Source organism: Hyperoodon ampullatus (genome assembly GCF_949752795.1).
Source record: "Hyperoodon ampullatus genome assembly, chromosome: 15".
In the NCBI taxonomy this organism is placed as follows: Eukaryota; Metazoa; Chordata; class Mammalia; order Artiodactyla; family Ziphiidae; genus Hyperoodon; species Hyperoodon ampullatus.
In genome coordinates, this window is record NC_136928.1 from 64,994,634 (window position 1) to 65,007,070 (window position 12,437).

Consider the following 12,437-nt stretch of genomic DNA (forward strand, 5'->3'; position numbering starts at 1 on the left):
AACAACCAAGACATGGAAGCAACCTAAATGTCCACTGACAGAAGATGTGGTATATATATACAATGGAATATTACTCAGCCATAAAAAAGGAATGAAATAGTACCATTTGCAGCAACGTGGATGGGCCTAGAGATTATCATACTAAGTGAAGTCAGAGAAAGACAAATATCATATGATATTGCTTATATATGGAATCTAAAAAGTGTTACAAATGAACTTATTTACAAAACAGAAACAGACTCACAGACTTAGAAAACAAACTTATGGTTACCAAAGGGGAAAGGTGCGGGGGAGGGATAAATTAGGAGGTTGGGATTAACATATACACACTACTATATATAAAATAGATAACTGATAAGGACCTACTGTATAGCACAGGGAATTCTTCTCAATACTCTGTAATAACCTATAGAGGAAAAGAATCTGAAAAGGAATAGATATATAATATGTATATGTGTAACTGAATCACTTTGCTGTACACTTGAAACTAACACAATGTAAATCAACTATACTTAAATATAATTTTTTTAAATTTATTGAGTGTCTGCTGTGTGACAGGAAAATTCTGAAAATGAAAGGAACGAACATGATTAGCTCTATCAAATATTACAACATATGCTCTTGTACAATAACAATGTGGCATATCTGGAGAGGGAAAGCAACTCACTGGGCAGAGAGCAGGTTCAGTCATCTAATCACAGTTCTTCACAGGGACTGGACTTTCTCTCACTGCTGGGACTGAGATCTGGCGAGGGTGAGGGTCCCAGTGCAACATCCAGGATGGAGAAGATCAGCTTTGGGATGGTTTGTAACAATAACTACGGAACCACACTTCTTGTCAACTGGGGGCTTCCCCAAACAAGTTGGAACCTGGTGTCTTCTTAGTCCATCTGGGCTCCTATAACAAGAATACCATAGAGTGGGTAGCTTAAACAATAAAATTTTATTTCTCACACTTCTGGAAGCTGGAAAATCCAAGATCAAGGAGCCGGCAGGTCTGGTGTCTGGCGAGAGCCTGCTTCTGGCTCATAGATGGCTGTCTTCTTGCTGTGTCCTCACAAGGTGGAAGGGGCAAAGGAGCTCTCTGGGATCTCTTTTATAAGGCACTAATCCCATTCACGTGGACTCCACCCTCATGACCTATGCTCATCCCAAAGGCCTTACCTCCTAACACCATCATATTGGGGATTAGGTTTCATATATGAATTTTGGAGGGGTACAAATATGCAACCTATAGCACCTGTCAAGTGCAAGTTTGTTCTTAGAAGCACCAGGGCTTGGTGTGATAAACACAGTCTTCAGATCAAGCAGGATGATCTCTTCCATTACTTGCTAGCTGAGCTTCCTAGGGCAAGTTGTTTCACCTCTCTGAGCTGTAGCTATTTCACCTGCAGAATGAAGGCACCTAAACCTAGTAGACACCTAATAAGGAACAGCTATCACAGTGTCTTGACAATGGGGCTGATACAAGGATAGGCTCAAAATGTGTATCTGGCTAAAGGTTAAAGTACTATCTCTACCTTTTCTAATCAGAGCTGCATAAGGCTAACTGAGAGCATAATTTTGGAGCCTAAGAAATGAGTGCCTCTTATAGAACTGAATTGTCAAGGGACGAGGTGAGGCAATCATCAATCCCTCTACAGCAGTGCTTCTCAACACAATCAAACCCAATGCCTCTCTTTTATAACCATTTTAATGCTTTGTATCAGTCAAGGTTCTCCAGAGAAACAGAACCAATAGGATATATGTAGATATACAAGAGGAGATTTGTTATGGGAATTGGATCATGTGATTATGGAGGCTGAGATATGCCATCTGCAAGCTGGAGAGCCAGGGCAGCTGGTGGTATCATTCAGTCCAAGTCTAAAGGCCTGAGAACCAGGAGCTCTGATGTCTGAGGACAGAAGATGGATGTCCCAGCTCAAGGAGAGAAAGGGAATTGCCCTTCCTTCGCCTTTTTTGTTCTATTCAGGCCCGCAAGGGATTGGATGATGCCCACCCACATTGGTGAGGGATCTTCTTTACTCAGTCTACTACTGATCTACTGATTCAAACGTTAATCTCTTCCAGAAACACCCTCAGGGACACAACCAGAAACCAGCTATCTAGGCATCCCTTAGCCCTGTCAAGTTGACACATAAAATTAACCATCATGTGCCCCTTTACAGTGTTGAAGCTCATAATTATTAACACCTATCTATGTGCATAATTTCAAAGAATTAAAAATAACACCCTGCAATAAAAAGGAGAAATAAAAGCAATGTATAATATTACTTATATGTATGTAGCTCAAATGTGTAAATGCTTAAGCACACTACTTCAGAAGAAAAAAGGTGCCTTCCTGACATTTTCACAAGCCCCCTGGAGCCCACGTGGTTCTGCCTCCTATCCAGTTCTAAGGGCAGGGGGAGTAGGTATCAGGGATCAGTCAACTCCTGGTACACTAATCTTCACCCTCTCACCCCCTACCTTGACCCCATCACCAACAAGGAATGAGGCAAAGCATCCAGGATATGTTCTAGCCCTTTCTACCCTCCCCCACAAAGCTCTGCCTCTCCAGGGCCAGGAAGATGTGTAGCAGAAGAACCAGGAAGGCCTTTGATACCCCGAGTCTCAGCCTCAGAGGAGATGAGGGCCATCAGGGCTCTCTGTTCTTTCTGAAGGATGAGGAGAGCAAGGAGGGGTGCTTAGCTGTCCGACCCATCTCTCACCTCCTAGCAGGAACTAGGGTGCTGCACTCTGACCCCAGCTGTCTCCAGCTTGCGGGCCCTCTCTCAGGCTGGCTGGCTGGCTGGTCCCTGGTTTCCAGCTCTTCTATGGCTGGGGCAGACCCAGCTGACAGGCCCGCACTCCTTGAGGCTGGGCCTGGGTCTGCAAATATGTGATGAGGTGTCCCAAAACCTCAGGCACAAGGACAGTGTCAACTGCCCTCCTTCAGCAGGACTTTCTCATAGGCTGACCATGAGGTGTGCTCACTGGCAGGGTGGGGGGCTGCGGTGCACCAGCACAGCAGAGGGAGCAAGGCCTGTCACTTAGGCTAGGCTCTCTTTGGCCCTTTCTTCTCAGGGGCGAATGAGTCACTTGGACAAGACATACAAACCCTTCCCCAGTGGTGCCTTGTGGCCACAGCACCCGTGATCAGGGTCTTTGCTCAAGCCCAAGAATGGGAGCTTCTCTGGCCACTGGGGAGTTGTATTCAAGCCTGCCCAGAACTTGCTTTAAAGCTGTGAAGCGGGAGAAGCAGGGTTCTGAGCCGTTCTCTGGGCTTCCTAGCTACACGGGCAAGGGACCTACTCTGAGCCGATTCTTGGGCCTGGTTGTTCCCCAGGGACTGCCATCAGCTCTGTCCATGGGGAGCAGGGGCCTGAGGTGGCTGGCCTGTTTCCTGAGAGGTCTGGCATTTCCTCTGGCCAGACCCAGGTGCGCCCACTGCTTGAGGGAAAAAAAATGCCAGATAAGAAAATGGTCCAATGGCGCTCCCTGCTGGTCACATGCGAGACTGCGTGGCTTTGCCGAAGGACATGCCAACCTGCTGTTTCTCACTTGGGAGAGGAGACTGACTTTTTTTTAAAAGCACTGTATTAGGTAACTGTTGCTGCAGAACAAATGAGTGGCTTAAAAAAACACTACCGTTTGTATGGGTCAGGAACTTGGTGTGGCTGGGCAGTTCTGGCTCCAGGTCTCCCATCGCGTGGCCATGAGATGTCAGCCAGGCCTGCAGCCATCTCAGGGACTCACTTCAGAGGTGGTGCATTAAAACGGCTGGCAAGTTTGTGCTGGCTGTTCGCAGGGGGCCTCAGTGCCTCTCCATGGGGGCCTCTCCACAGCTGCTTGCCTGATCTCATGTCATTGGAGACTGACATCCCCTGGAGCAAGTGATTCAAGAAGGTGAAGTGGAAGCTCAGGTGGTTTTTACCACTTGGCCCTGGAAGTCACACACTGTCACTTGCACGACAGTCACACAAACCAGCTGTGATTCAGTGTGGGAGTAAACTACATGAGGATACGAATTCCAGAAGGTGAGGATCCCTGGTGCCATCTTGGAGGCTAGCTACAGCAAGCACCTACCATGTACTAGGTAGTGTGCGAATAATATATAACATCAAACAGAGCATACAATTTGCAATTACTGCATGCTTACTATGTGTCCAGGTGCTAAGTACTTTCCCTGAGTTATCTCGTTTATCTTCACAATGCTACCAGTTTGGTCCTGTTATCACCACCCATGGAAGAGGTTAGGAAATTGGGACTTAGGGAGGTTAGATAGTGAGGTCACATAGCTGATAAGTGGTTGAGTCAACATTCAAGACTTTGCTCTGTGTTCACTATGCTGAATGCCTTTCTAGGCATTTAAAGCAAACAACCAAGGAGGTGGGCACAGATGAGGAAACTGAAGCTCAGAGAAGTCAAATAACATATAGTCAAGTTTACAGAACCAGTAAACGGCACAGCCAGGATTTGAACAGAGGTGACTCCAGAGCCCATCCTCTGTCCACCCCACCGCATTGCTCCTGAACAGAGCAGAAAGATACAGAAAGAAGAATACAAAGAACTCTGAGGTAGCCAGCCCATCCAGTGCCTTTGTATCTATCAGAAGACACACCCTCTGGGAGGCTGTAGTTCTGCAGGTGCTGGACTTAGCAAGCTCAGTCCTCACTTTCCTCCAGGGCTAGGTGCTCCTGCCCAGGGCAAAATCTGAGTGTGGTACCCCTGGAGTAGGAAGCTAACAGGTAGACAAATGGGAGAGAAGTGGTCATAAGCTTAAGAGGGTGGTGGCAGGGGAAAAGGAAAGGGGGTGGGAGGAATAATAAACAAAAAAGGAGAAGGGAGAGAGAAAATTTTACGAGGAGGGGAAGAACAGGGAAAAAAGATAAAAAACAGACCAGATGCATGGGGCCTGATTAGTCCTCCCAGGTGAATGCTTGGCACCTTCTCTACGTGTGGCTGTGAAAGCAGAAGACCAAGTGTGTGAAGTCCTTCGACTCCAGTTCACACATTCCTCCCCACCTCCATCACTAGCCTGGGGAATGGGGAGAAGGAAAGACACTGGCCAGAGGACAACCTGCTTTCAGGTAAAATGGGGTGCAGCAGGGTGGGCAGCCTCCTGGGGGACCCAGGGAAACCCAATGCAGAGGATAACCACTAGAGTATCAGAGAGCTGATGGATGGATCGATTAACTAGAAGATAAAACGGGAGAGTATAATTGATGGCTTCATCATTGCTTTTCTTTGCAGTTTGATCTCCAGAGCTAATTGTTTAACTGGCAGGTTCAGCTTTGATTATTAGTGGCCGCTGATGATCTAATGTCTGCTCGCTTTTGCGTTTGAGTTTGTCAAGTTTTACTTTCACAGGTTATGGAGTCAGAAGCCACCTGGAGGGGCTGATAATTTGAAGTATAAAGAGTTATGAGACTCAGAGGCAGAAAAACCTGGATTTGAGTCCTAGTTTCACAGAAGCTGGAGATGACAAGCCGCCACCCCCACCCCAGTAGCCACGAGTGCTCCCACAATCAAGCTTCACTTGGGCTACCTCTCTGGAAAGTTCAGCAGCCTCCCAGAGGCCAGTCTCTAGAAGGAGGGTGAAGCAGAAAACTCACTTTTTTTCTGCCTCCAGCCTCTCCCGACTCCAATAACATCTCACAGTTGCCAACTGGCCTAAAAAACATGTTTGTTTCACCCTTCCACTTATAATCTTGCAATGATTTCCATCTACCTATGGCATAAAATTCAAATTCCTGAACTTTTGCTTATGCTGTTACTTTTTATTGAAAATCTTCTACCTCTCTCTGCCTGGTACTCTCCTATTCAAACTTCAACTTGATTATCCACCCATTCATCCATCCATCCATCCATCCTGAAACTCTACTTCAGTGCTTCCCAAGCTTGTCTGCACGTTGGAATCACCTGGGGAGAGTTGAAAAAAATGCTGATATCCTATCTCATCTTCAGAGACTGTGATTTAATTGGTCTGAAGTGTGGCCTGGGCTTCAGAATTTTAAAAAGATCCCCAGGTGATCCTAATGTGCAGCTAAGTTTTGGGACCACTGCCCCACCACTCTGTACCATATACTGTAATAGCCCCTGAGGAACTTAGAGATAAAAGTTGGTTTAGACTAGAAATTTAGTGTAGAAGGAGAAATAGATTGGTAAATATATAATTACCCAACAATGTACACAAGTGCTATGAAAGAGGTAAGCCAGGTATTCTCAGGAAGGTACAGGAGCAAATAACCCACAGTGGTGGCACTATGGGATGGTGGTGGTCAGGGCTGCCGAGTCTTCCAGGACAAGGAGGGGGTGGGCATCCCAGTTGGATGGAAACCTGAACACAGCACAGCAAGCTGAAGAAAGCATGTCACTTTTGGGGGTGGACAAACACTTAATGTGACTGAAGCTTGGGGGGCAGTGAGCGTGTGGAGGCTGATGGGGCCTTACAGGGAGCAGGTACTGGAGAGCTAATGAAGGCAGTGTCAGGGATGTGACCTAGTCAGACTCAGTGGCTGTGAATGCAGGGCAGGTAGGGCACTTGGTGAACTAGGAGAGAAGATGGTAGGAACCAGTAGGAGGGCCTTCTCTTCTCCAGGGAAGTCTCCCTCACAGCTTCTGCACCTGCACACTCCAGCCCACGACAGAGCCCTAACCTTCCTTATGCCTCTGGCCCGTAGCTCTGTGCCTGGCAGAGAATAACTGCCCACACCTCATGTCACATGGTGAGGTAGAGAAAGCATAGGCTTCGGTGTCAGACCAACTTGATTCAAGACCCAGCTCCAGCGGTATGATATTGGGTGAGTCAGCCATGTTCTCTGATCTTGGTTTTCTCCACTATAAAATGGAGAAAATGCCAAGCTCATGAGATGACACTGAGGAGCAGAAGAAATTCATCAGTGTTTTTCACAGTATGGTCCTTGGACCATCAGCCTCAGCATTACCTGGGAACTTGTTGGAAATGCAAATTCTTGGGCCCCATCCCAGACCTGCTGACTCAGAAACCCTGTGCAAGATGCCAGCATTCTGTATTTTCACACACCCTGCAGTTAGTTCTAATACATGCTGAAGTTTGAGAAACACTGATGTAACTGCCTCATCCCTGTGCTTGCTTTTCTGGAAACCTACATTACTCCTAAAACGTAGAACAATCAAACCGGCCACAGAGCGCCAGCCTCTGCTCTGGCCCCCCCTTTCCTTCTCATTGGTCATTGCAGATGTGAGGCTCAGGAGGCCAGGCTTTGAAGTCAGTATGTCTGAGAGGGAGTTCCATGTCAGCTGTGTGTGTGTGTGTGTGTGTGTGCCCGTGCAGATTTTTGACCTCGAGTAAAGCTGTGTGACCTTGACCTCTAAGCATGTGTTTCCTCATCTGGAAACGGAATTGATAATACCTATGGGCCAGTCACAGGTCTAAGTACTTTCCACATATTGAAGCATTTTATCCTCACCACAGCCCTACGGAGTTAGTACAATTATTATCCCCATTTTAGACACAAGGAAGCCAAGGCACAGAAAGGTTAATAAACTTGCTCGAGGGCACAGAGTTCTTAAGCGTTAGAGCTGAGATTCAGGAACAGGCCCTCTGGCCACGGAGTCCATGCTCTTAGGCAGTCCGCCTCCCAAGTCTCCTCTGAAATATGAATAACGCATCCGACCTCTAGCATACTCTGTGGTGCTCTCTGTTGTGTTGAAACGCCTCACCTAAAACACTCTTCTCTCTGCTACTTACAGAGAACGTGCCTTGGTCACTTCACCCCTCCTGGTCTTAGTTTCCATATGTTTAAAATGAGAGGTTGGACTAGGTGAGGGATGTAAGCAGGAGCCCCTAAGGTGTAAAGAATAAGCTGTGTGTGGCCAGCTATTTTGTTTATTTGACTTAAACCAAGGGTCTGTCTTTAACTGGTATATGCTCCCCCTCTTCACTCTATAACCACCCCTTTCAGTAGTCTTACACCAGGCCCAATTGCCTTATTTTAGTGAACTGTCTGGCATCTAAAGGCATCTGAGTTTGAGGTCACTAATCCGACAATGCCTAAATCTATGAGTTTACAATTCTTTCACCTTCACCTTTCTTCTCCCCCAATCCAACTTAAAGAACACTTTACCTGGGCCGTTTCTCGTGCAAAGGCTCTGAGCCTTGGCCCCTGCCTTTCACTGTTACGGAAGTCCTCTACTTGGCATGTCTGTTGGAGGTGAGCTGGTGTTCCTTCTTTTTTCCATGTGCCCTGAAAATGCTGATTTACATTTGCTTCTGGAAGGGAGACAGAGGAAGCTCATTTTAGAATGTAAGGTTAATCAAATTTCAGAGTCCATTGCACATGGGAAGATGATTTCTGTTATTTCCATTTAAACTGGTAGGTTTCCTCTTTTCACACTTAGAACTTAATTGCTGGAAGAACGAAGGCCTTTTATTCTGCTTTATGAGCTTGTGCACCCCTGTGTTGAATGTCTTCATTTCCTGTAGCAGGAATACAGTCAGTATTGATACAGTGGCTTTGAGGATTTTTACTGGGCTTTGCAAACATCCTTCATAAGGCTGCTGGGAAGTAGGTGTCAGGTGTTGCTGACTAATGAGTAGCATATTGCCTGACACACGTAATAGGCACTCAAATATTGCTGAATATGGATAAATGAATGAGCAAATACTTTCTAGCAACTGGAGCCTAAGCTAATTAAATAACTCATTGAACCTCACTCAATTTATAGAAATGTTTTATTTTTAGAATACTGTATGGCTTATAGTTTGCACGTGTTTTCTAGAAATTAGTTTCCATATTTTTTTCAAGTTGAGGAAATGAGGCTTCAAGAGGTTAACTAACTTCAAAGTCACACTGTGATGTTCCTGTGACCTCAGGCTGTCATTGTCAAAAGACAATATCAAAAAATAGTTGTTGAAAAAAATGTTTGAAGTTGTGCAAGCTAAAGCTTTAGATACTAAAACAAACATGGCGGAAAAAAATCACTTACCACAAAAGTCTGGAAATAGTACTATTACTTGTATAGTAATTCACAGTTTCTAGGGCATTTTCTCACGGACGATTTCAGCAATTCTACTCCAGTGGGGTGAAATCTCCTCTGGCTTCAGGTTAGCTGACTATTAACAACAGTAACAGACTGCCCCAGATATTAACTCTTTTCCAAGGCAGGCCAGACTGGCACTTAAGAACTGAATATCCTGCATGCTCCTGCCACCTTCTGGTGCTTTTCTGGTAGCATGGGTTTCAGCTAATTTTATATTAACAAACATTTTTTCTTCAGTGGGACCACTCGACTCTTTTACTCCTTATTACTCAAGTCCTTAAAAAGACCCCGCCCCTCCCATCTTTGAAACTCAATTTCTAAGGAGCCTACTCTGAAACAGGACCTAAGACTTTCTTAGGAAAGGGGTGGAAATACTTTTGACTCCTTTTGGCATACTGGCAGGTTTCAGAAATGTCTCTGAGCACCTTCCAGTTGGCTTAGAGGCTGGGGGAAGGGAGGTAGGTGACTTAGCTAGGGACAGAGAATACTCACGGATTTCAGGCTTTCGTAATATTGCCTCCACTTTGCCCAGTATTTTCTGGGAGGGCTACAGGTAGAGAGCGGGTCCGCTGAGAAAGTAGTGTGCCAGATGCTGACAGCTTACTCCATGGCACCCCAACAGTTAGTGGAAGAGGAATGAAATTCTGGGGGACAACTGAAGCCAACGTCCTGACTCAGGGGCACACCAGTGAAGTTTCTCAAACTGCACCAATCCCTGAAAATCTCTGGTCAATATCTTTTTTCAAAGCTGGGCTTTGCTCTGGATACAAGTTTAATTATTACACAAAATCTGTCTATGTACTTTACTAGAAATCCAGGGCTGAGAGATGACTTGTTCATCTTTAGGGCAAATTACCAGAGTAGGATTAAAATGAGATGATCTGGTATATAAATGGTTTCTCATAATTTTAGGGTTCTTTAAAAATTGAACTAACACTATTATAGCAGTAGTGTGAAATAGGCTGAGGCAAACACGGGAGAAAGAAAATTGGATGTGAAAAGTAACTAGTGGAATTTTAGTGGACATTCTTGCAGGATTCTTTTCAAAAAGTAAATTTGTCTGGGGAGAAAAACTGTATGCTTTTAATTTTTCTTTTTTCTTTCTTTATCACTGAGGTTGTATTTAATGAACTTTTAACCTTCCCTTCCTTCTGCTCCATGGTAGGACAAAAATAGGAGCTCTGACAATTTTTGAAAGCAAAGTAAAATGTCTATTGTAGCAGATGATGAAAGCTTTCTTATGGTCAAAGGTCAAGACAGTAACATTTGATAAACAGCAGATTTCATGCCCTAATTCCCTTAAAGATTTAGCAGTACATATCAAGACCAGGAAAGATTTATAAAACTCTGAAAGCATTCTGGTCATTCTTTAATTTAGAGCAAAATTAAGTTGTGAAGGGTTGTTCAGGATTATTGAAAAAAAACAGTAGTGATTTCAAACATTTGCATGATACTTAACAGGTTTTTAGGCCATATATTTCACTATATTCTAACCAGAATCATTTAAGATAAGGCTTGTTTTCATAATTCATACTTGGAGAAAACTAAGGTTCCGAGGTTAAGTCACATACTTCCCAAAGTCACACAGCCGATAAATCACAGCATTGAAGACAGGTCTTTATAAAGTCTAGTGATCTTTCTAGAAACTCTTCCCGAGACTTCCCCTCTCTTTAAACATCAGTTTATCTGACTACTGTACTTAACTCTTCTAAAGAGCCACTGTTTTTAAAAAGCAGGTGGAAATTAATCTGCTTTTTCTTAGTCATACTTCTAAGCCTGTGGGCCTCCTGTGATAAACAACTGCTTTTACCAGGTGGTAACACACCAAAACTATACATTATTTTGTTTGAACAACCCTTTGAATAGTGATTCTCACGTCTTAGCGATAGGATATCTTCGCAGTTTTGTAAAAAATCTGATTTGGCTCCACCTCAGGGACCAATCCAGTATAGTGGGAGGGAATGGAGACATAATTCACTGTTAACAAGCCTCCCAAAATGGTCAAATTGCGGATGATTTAAAAAAACATAAATATGGGCCTTCCCTGGTGGCACAGTGGTTAAGAATCCACCTGCCAACGCAGGGGACACGGGTTTGAGCCCTGGCCCAGGAAGATCCCACATGCCGCAGAGCAACTAAGCCCGTGCACCACAACTACTGAGCCTGCGCTCTAGAGCCGCGAGCCACAACTACTGAACCCGTGTGCCACAACTACTGAAGCCCGCATGCCTAGAGCCCGTGCGCCACAACAGGAGAAGCCACCGCAATGAGAAGCCCATGCACCACGATAAAGAGCAGCCCCACTCGTCACAACTAGAGAAAGCCCACACGCAGCAACGAAGCCCAACACAGCCAAAAATAAGTAAGTAAGTAAGTAAGTAAGTAAGTAAGTAAAGCAATGCCCAGGATCACAAAACCCTTAATGGTGCTTTGAAATGTATATTTTTTTGCTTTAATGTAGAAAAGTTTCAATTTGGAAAGTACCAATATTTTAAAATAAAGAAGCCATACAATTCATATCCAATTTAGGATGAGTATCCATGCTAATTTCTCCTTTTAGTTCTGCTTTACTTCTATAACAGATATCTTACCATTGCAATGTGCTACCTTAACAGGAGTTTTTCAGTTTAATCTTGCTCTATTCCCAATTCACACCTTTTCTAGATTAAGGGTTTTAGTTTTATATGGCTCCTGGTGGGAAACCAGTGTTAAAAAGAGACATGCAATTAATCAGTGGATCTGTTTGAACTGTGAGGTATTTTTAACTCTTGTAAAAATGAAACCCATAAACCTGTCTCTGAATATTTTACAGTTGGTAGTTTCCAAATCCTGCCTGATCAAAAATTACCTGTGGGGCTTCCCTGGTGGCGCAGTGGTTGAGAGTCCGCCTGCCGATGCAGGGGACACGGGTTCGTGTCGCGGTCCGGGAAGATCCCACATGCCGTGGAGCGGCTAAGCCCGTGAGCCATGGCCACTGAGCCTGCGCGTCCGGAGCCGGTGCTCCGCAACGGGAGAGGCCACAACAGTGAGAGGCCCGCGTACCACAAAAAAAAAAAAAAAAATTACCTGTGGACTGATTTAGGCCTGGGCTAGGGCCCAGACTCTACATTTAAACACCCCATATATGACTTTTATGAATAGGTATTGAAAACTGAAAATAGAAAACAGTTATGGTATTGCTATTTTTATCCTCCAATTCCAAAGTAGCCACTCACAATTGTAACTTAAATCATTACATAATTACTAACAAATATTTAACTCAGAATATTCACTTTAGGACAGTCTCTGTACACATTTCAATAAGCCACTCATTACACAGTATATTCACCTGTATTTGGTTAACTTTTCCTTCCCACAGCAAAATCATTTCCACTAGTGGTTTCCCGTCTCAAGTGCACACTGTGTTTGCTTTTCTGTAAACAATCCAATCT

The 12,437-nt window shown here is 44.6% G+C and overlaps 1 long non-coding RNA gene across 3 annotated transcripts; it reads right to left on the minus strand.

Moving 5' to 3' along the window:
- Positions 1-512: 512 nt before the first annotated feature.
- On the minus strand, positions 513-11,967 carry LOC307064190. Of its 3 annotated transcripts, XR_013811280.1 has the most exons (5): positions 11,855-11,967; positions 8,091-8,236; positions 3,631-3,866; positions 668-898; positions 513-565 (listed from the first exon to the last, which is right to left on the minus strand). It is a non-coding gene; the product is annotated as an uncharacterized lncRNA (long non-coding RNA). The 3 variants fall into 3 exon arrangements; XR_013811281.1 differs by having other exon boundaries at positions 513-898; XR_013811279.1 differs by lacking the exon at positions 3,631-3,866 and having other exon boundaries at positions 513-898.
- Between the last annotated feature and the right edge of the window lie 470 nt (positions 11,968-12,437).